We start from the raw sequence: 6959 nt of genomic DNA, 5'->3' as shown, positions 1-6959 counted from the left end.
AAGCGTAAGACAAATTTTGAACTGAGTGTTTGCGTGTAGTAACTTTGCATTTTGACACATTACCTGATAGTGAAGGTGTGTGTTTTATGTCTGTGGCTGGCAGGGGGGGGGGGTTGTAGCCTATCAGAAGAGAAATTGGGGTGGGGGAATATCACACCAGCTTATATGTGAAACTGTATAAGGTATGTCAAGAAGGAATGAGGAGCAGCGAGCTAAAGACGCACAAATCCTTGATTCTGATGCACTCTGAAAAAATTGAGAAACCTGTTTGTTACCTGGAGCTTAAGCTGTCCGTTTGGGGAAAAATAAAGCAGATATCAACAAAGAACACTGTAGGGGAAAAAAACACCCCAAAACTTGCACGTAGGCTTCTGTTTTTTAGGGCAATGGTGGTGCACATGCTAATATGGCTATGTTCAGCTAGCAGTTTGTATAACCAGTTTATCAACTCTGAGAGTTGGCATTCTGGATCTGTAAGGAATTAGCATAACAGTACTCAATGTGTTCTGTTCTTGTTTGTTCTGACTTGTGAATAGTATGAGGTTTAAGGAAATATTCTGCACCAGAGCATATACCTTGGGTTTTTAGTGTTCTAACAACTGTTGCCTCCTCTACATGTTACAAAATTGTTGACCTCTATGGCATTGGCTAGTGGACACTTCATACTTCATTTCCGTCCTGTGCAAAAATTACTTGTGTGCTGTTTGTAATTACAAAATGATTCCCCCTGAGGCATTTAGTCTCTCGCACTCCCCCTTCTTTAGGGCACTACTTCACCCCCTTTAAAAACTCATAGACTACGCCTTTGGTAGGGATGTTGATGCCTAGTCTTCGGAAGACACCTTCCCACTTGTTCCTATTGCGCAGTTCTTTGTGTTCTGTTTTTGAATGGTTGAGGTCATTATTTCTACAGGGCTTCCTGTATTTCATCAGCAGTTTAGCTTGCATAGTGATGGCTAATTCCAACCCAGCGAAGTTTTAAATTTAGTTGGAATTCTTTCCCCCTTTGATAAGAACATTGAGCAAACCAAAAAGTTCATCAAGTCCACCACTGTTTTCCCACAGTGGCCAACTGGATGCTTTCGGGAGACCCACAAGCATAGCCTTCTGCTGCTACGCACCCTGTTGTATCTGATATTCAGAGGTATAATGCCCAGCGACATGGAGGTTTCAGATGGCCCTCATGGCTGATTAGCTAGTGATAGCCTTCTCTTCTGTGAACATGAAAGCCATCCAAGCCATTGCCACATCCTGTGGCAGCAAGTTGCAACGCTAGTGTGTGCAGAATTACTTTCTTCTTTGCCCTGAATCTCCTGCCTGTCAATTTCATTAAATGCAAACCAAAAACCCCCCAAGAGCCTTGTTGGTATGTGCATTGAAAATTAACATTCAACCCTTCCCAGGTTTCAGCTTTTCGAAGCAGTTGCTAAATGAGAAACGGGCACCTCTGGCCATTCCATGACTAATTAACCCAGGGAAGAAGCAAACTTCTAGGTCTTTCTGTTGCAGCAATTTACTTGACAGCATTCCTTAGAAATCTTAGCATTGCCACTCATTTTCATCAGTGTGTAACCAGCCTGCTTTTATTTCTTTTTGACTCGTTAAACATGTCAGAACAATTGACAAAGAACTTTTAGGAATGGAAGGTGCTGATAAGGGCTTGCTGGCTTTCCCAGTGTCGCCACATTAAAGTTTCGAACCATTTTCTGTTTCTAAATTTCCCCATTTTGCCTGATGGTTGGTTGACATTTGCAAGGATCAGTCATTCAGTTTAAACTATAGTTTATAAAGCAGAAAATGTGATGTTGAGTAGTGAGCATTGGTTTCTAGGTTCATTAATAAAGCCTTATTACAAACTCTCAATTTAATGAACCTTGATTTAAAGAGACAGGAAACAGACATTTTCTGCTCCATTTAAAAACCACTCATGTTTTGTGCGTTTCCATTGACTTCACTGCATTTGAATTTAGTAGACTTTCTACATTAATGTACACCCCCTCCCAATTAATCAAAGGTTCACTGTATGTTTTTAAGCATTACTTAAAGGCTAGAGAATCCCTTATCCACACGATATTCTGGATTCTAGTAGGACCAGGTGAGAGATTATGGATCTGAATTGTTCAACTGATAACACAGAAAACAATTCAGGGACCTTTTTATGGTCATTACCACACATTGGGTTCCTTGCCAGTATGACTGGTAAGAAAAGTCCATTATTGACTAGTACAGTTATTAAAACCATCCAATCTTTGACTGAAATCTTGCCATTCTAGAACAAAGCCAGCATCTAATACTGGGAATCTGTACTTCAGACAAAATAAAGGACAAACGTGGGATTGGCTGGAAAGACCAAATTGGCAGTGAGTTAGTTTCTAAGGTTTCTAATGTTTGGTGGGTTTATATGCTAGCATTAGGTTACTTCTCCCTATTACCTGTCATTCCTTTAATGCAACTATATCAATGTGTTAATCTTCCAAATGTATTGTCATTTCATCATGGCATAAAGGCATATTTTCCAGAACACTTAAAATTGTGATTTTGGTGCTCATGTAACTGAAAATATATCACCTGCACCTATTGAAGGATAGCTGAATTTGGGCTTGCAACATATATATTCCCCAGTGCTCCTTGGATCTGATCAGTGGAACAAGCTTTCCTCTTCTAATGCATCATTTTAAACAATATCTTCATGGTTTTTGTCTTTAGCTGCCTTTTTAGAATCCTTCTTGTCTTGCCTTATATACCTGTCTCTAACTTGCCAAAATCCATATGCTCTATGGTTTCTCACTTGGGTGACATTTTCAGTACTTAAAATGATGGCCCGTTTACTTGTAATAAATTTTTATACTACTGTTTAGGCATGTTGGCATTCTTTTTGTTTTTTCCCCCCTTGTGCACCTTCTCTAGAGTTGTTCCTTTAAGGCAGCAAAGCTGAAGCTGTCATATCTTCTGCATCTTGAGATGCTGATGGAAAATGGGCTAAACTAAATGGAAGAGACAAATAACTCCAGTTGCTATTCAATCAAGATTTCTATGAGGAGGGGAAGGGCGAGTTGAGACTGATAATAAAATGCATGTGACATGTAATGTTACTGTAATGTCATCTGGAAACCTGCCTTTGTACCAAAGATGTTCAATGTTGTGACTGCAACCAGTGTAGATTGTATTGGAACAGTCTCTGGTGATTGGAACAATGCTTAGGTGAGTGTGACTTACTAGTGTGTAATTTTTAGGAGGAACTGGGTACGCCATCACCCAGAACCCTGTTTTATGTTGATAGCTTAACACCTATACCCTGGATGGGTTTATAGAGGAACTTCAAGGATAAAAATATTGATGCCTTCCCTGCTGAAAAACACAAAAAGTGACTGGAGAAGGGGGAGCCCCTTCTTTTCTATTACTAACATTCTGTACAGCTGTGTGCTCTTTTGTAGTTGATACACTACATGGGTATTGTCTCTCTGTACCAGAGTACAAGATGTATGTGAGAATGTGCAGTTAGTTGGAAGAATGAGTATAATTATAAAGATATCTGTGTTTTACAAAAGGAATGTGGAAGGACATGGGTGAGGGGGGAGCACTCTGGAAACTACCAAATGCAGGCTGCAATCCTATAAACACTTTTGTGAGAGTAAGCCCCATTACATAGAGTGGAACTTACTTCTGAGTAAACACCCATAGGATTGTGCTGTCAAGCAAGATTTGGCATACAGTAGCAACAGGCTTCTAGGGGTTGACCATAGGGGTAGTTTTGCTTCAATCAGGATTCTGCACCCAGAGAAAGAACTGGCATTTTCCACCTTTATACAGCACATGGGCTGTTGTGTATATATATATATATATATATATACAAGAAATGGGAATCTTATGTAGAATATCCCCATGGTATTTTGTGGCTTATGTTACAATGTACATGACTGATGTCTGTGCCACTTTGAATGCAAATGTGTCCTGATGCTGATTTTGACCCTTGTAATAGTGCTCAGACACCCTGAATCCTCAAAGTAATACTCTTCCCTCTCCCTCACTAATTTGTTTAGAAGGTCATAAGAATCATAAATGAAGCCAGTAGTGCTAGGGCTGCTCTGTGACCTGGTGCCTGAGATGGCACCCCAAATTCTGCCTCCTGTTATAGCAGCTCCTCTCCTTGGGTTGGAACAGGGACAGAGTTGAAGAGAAAGGATGGAGAAGATGAGAGTGGTGGGCTAGAGTCTCACAGATGGTGTAATCCATCATTCTCCATGCTTCTGTATCATTCCTTTTTCAGTAAAGTGAGAGAGGAGGTTCAGGGGTTGTGGGTGGGTACAACCTCCTGGCACTCTTCCTGAGATGTGGCCATTTCATAAAAGAGGAACCCTGCTAGATTAGGCCAAGGGCCCATCTACCTACCTTCCTGTATCACACATTGGCCCATCCAATGCCTGTGGCAGCATAACAGCCTGCTTCATCCTATTGACACTCCCTTGCACATGACATTGCAAGAGGCTACCTTTAAAACTAGAGTTTGCATACAGTCATCATGTAACCTGTGATGGACCTCATTTGGACTTCCCATTGAGTAGGTGTGGAAATGTAAAGAAAACACATAAACTTGGACTTGTTTTTAGAGTGGGCTTCCTCCATTGACATGTATACATAAATAAGGTAGATAGGTGAAAGCTGGGCCATTTTGTGTGTGAATTTCCTGTGCCACTAAGAATGGGCACAATTTGAGTCGACTTCATTTGAATAGACTTCATTTGAATAGGCCTCGTACAATAATTTACATGACTAGGTCTATTTTGGTAAACATGATTAGTGGCTTCATTGTCCTTCAATGTGTGTAGTGAATAGTAGAATACTTTAGAGCCACTACACAAAATAGAATTGGTTTGAGCCACTTGTACTGTTTGATTTAAAACATTTGTACCCTGCCTTTCTGTGCCTTGGCAGCTCATGGTGGCATACAGTTAGTTAAAAAACCAAAACCACGAAATGATACACAAATAGGCACCTCAAATATACAGATTTCAGTATCAGGAGCTGCAGTACAACAGCACCATCACTCTGTTTGCTCACTCTGACTTTAAAAAGACCAAAAAAAAAAAAAAAGGTTTTGAGAAGGGGAGTGATTGACCTGTTGTGTGAGTTTGAAGGACCCCCCCCCCTTCTCTTTTCAGCCCAACTGGCACACATCCTTTCATTCTATAACTTGTGTTCAGTTCTGTCTTGTGGAGTACAGTACTGCTTTTTCTTTTCACTTTTCCACCCATCTTTTTGTGGCCTTAAACCATTTCTGCCCAATGTTGTGGATACGCAACAGGGACCAAATGTGGCCTGGGCAAAAAATGCTGCTTTAGCAAATCCATCGCTCCTGTCCTGGGAGTCACTGATGTAGCTTTTTAATGCATGTCTGCACTATGTTTGCAGACTCTAAAGGAGGCAATGGGTGGACCCCTCTCTCTCTCAAAAATCCCCAAGATTGATTTCAGTAGTCAACTGGAAATGGATGCTGCTCATTCCTAGAGACTCTAGTCTATCTCAGTGTTTCTCAGTGTTTATCTCCCCCCCCCCCCTCCCACAGTGTACCACTTCGCATGGTCCATTTATGGGAAGTACCTGGCAATGTTGTCATTGCCAGTTCTGGAGTGGGAGGCCAGATGCAACGTGACAAACGGGTAAGGCTCAGGTTGGGCTTTTTCAAATGCACCAAAAGTGCATGCTGGAGCTCTGCCTGCCATGCCTCTTACTGCTGCTTGACATGATGCACTGCTTGTCTTGCTGCTAGGCAGTGGGGGTTTGGGGCCTGCGCATACCACTGGGTGCCACCAGTGGTATGAGTACGTCTACACTGCTCTACCCCAATCCTAGCAGACTGGTCACCCAATCTGAAGTGATTTTAATGCACCTTGTCAACCCCTGTAAACAACATAGGAAGAGCCTTGCTGGATCAGGCTAAGCACACGTCTAGCCCAGCCTCCTGTATCGAACTGGTCCACCAGCTGCCTTCAGGAGCACTCAAGACAACAAGATGCCTGTACCCTGCTGCAATGCCCTTGCACCTGGCATTCAGTGATAAACTACCTCTCAAAGTTGGTGGCTGGAATAGTAAGTGCCCCTATGAGCATAGCAACCATCACAGTCTTATTTCCCTCCTCAGGGAATGCCTTAGAACTGACAAAAGGAAATATTTCTTGACCCAGCATGTCATTAGTCTGTGGAACTCCTTGCCTCATGATGTGGTGGCTAGTTGGGTTGGGAGGGGCTAGTCGAGACTGGGAGGGGCACAGGGGCATGCTGTGGCATTGGAGACACAGGCATTGTGTGATCAGTCTGTGGAACTCCCTGCCATGGGATATGGTGGCTAGGGGGGCTGGCTGCCACTGCCTTGAGTCTGGGAAGGGCACAAGGGTCTGATGTGCCATTGCAGCCACAAGTACACAGACACTGTGCCATTAGTCTGTGGAACTCCCCTGCCACAGAATGTGGTGGCAACATGGACTGGCTGCCACTGCCTTGAGTCTGGGAGGGGCACAGGGGGCTGACCTGCCACAGGCCTTGGAACCACAGCTGCCACTGGCCCGTGGAACTCCCTGCCACAGGATGTGATGGCTGCATAGCCCAGCTGCCACTGCCCTGAGTCTGGGAGGGGCACAGGGGGCTGACCTGCCACAGGCCTTGGAGCCACAGCTGCCACTGACCCGTGGAACTCCCTGCCACAGGATGTGGTGGCTGCATGGACTGCCACTGCCTTGGAGCCACAGCTGCCACTGGCCCGTGGAACTCTCTGCCACAGGACGCGGGCCTGAGAGGTGCTGTGTGCCCCTGAGGCGCCTGGAGGAGACGGCCCTGCTCCAGCGGCGGGGCTCCAGGCCCTCTGAGCGGCGGGGCAGAGCCCCCAGGCCCCGGAAGCGCTCCGGAGGCCCTGCCCGGGCGGAAGCGCGGGGGCGCGGCCGGGGCGGTGCTACCGCGGGCGGAAG

This window comes from Tiliqua scincoides, chromosome 10 (genome assembly GCF_035046505.1).
Source record: "Tiliqua scincoides isolate rTilSci1 chromosome 10, rTilSci1.hap2, whole genome shotgun sequence".
Classification (NCBI taxonomy): Eukaryota; Metazoa; Chordata; class Lepidosauria; order Squamata; family Scincidae; genus Tiliqua; species Tiliqua scincoides.
Note: the sequence above shows the minus strand (reverse complement) of the source record.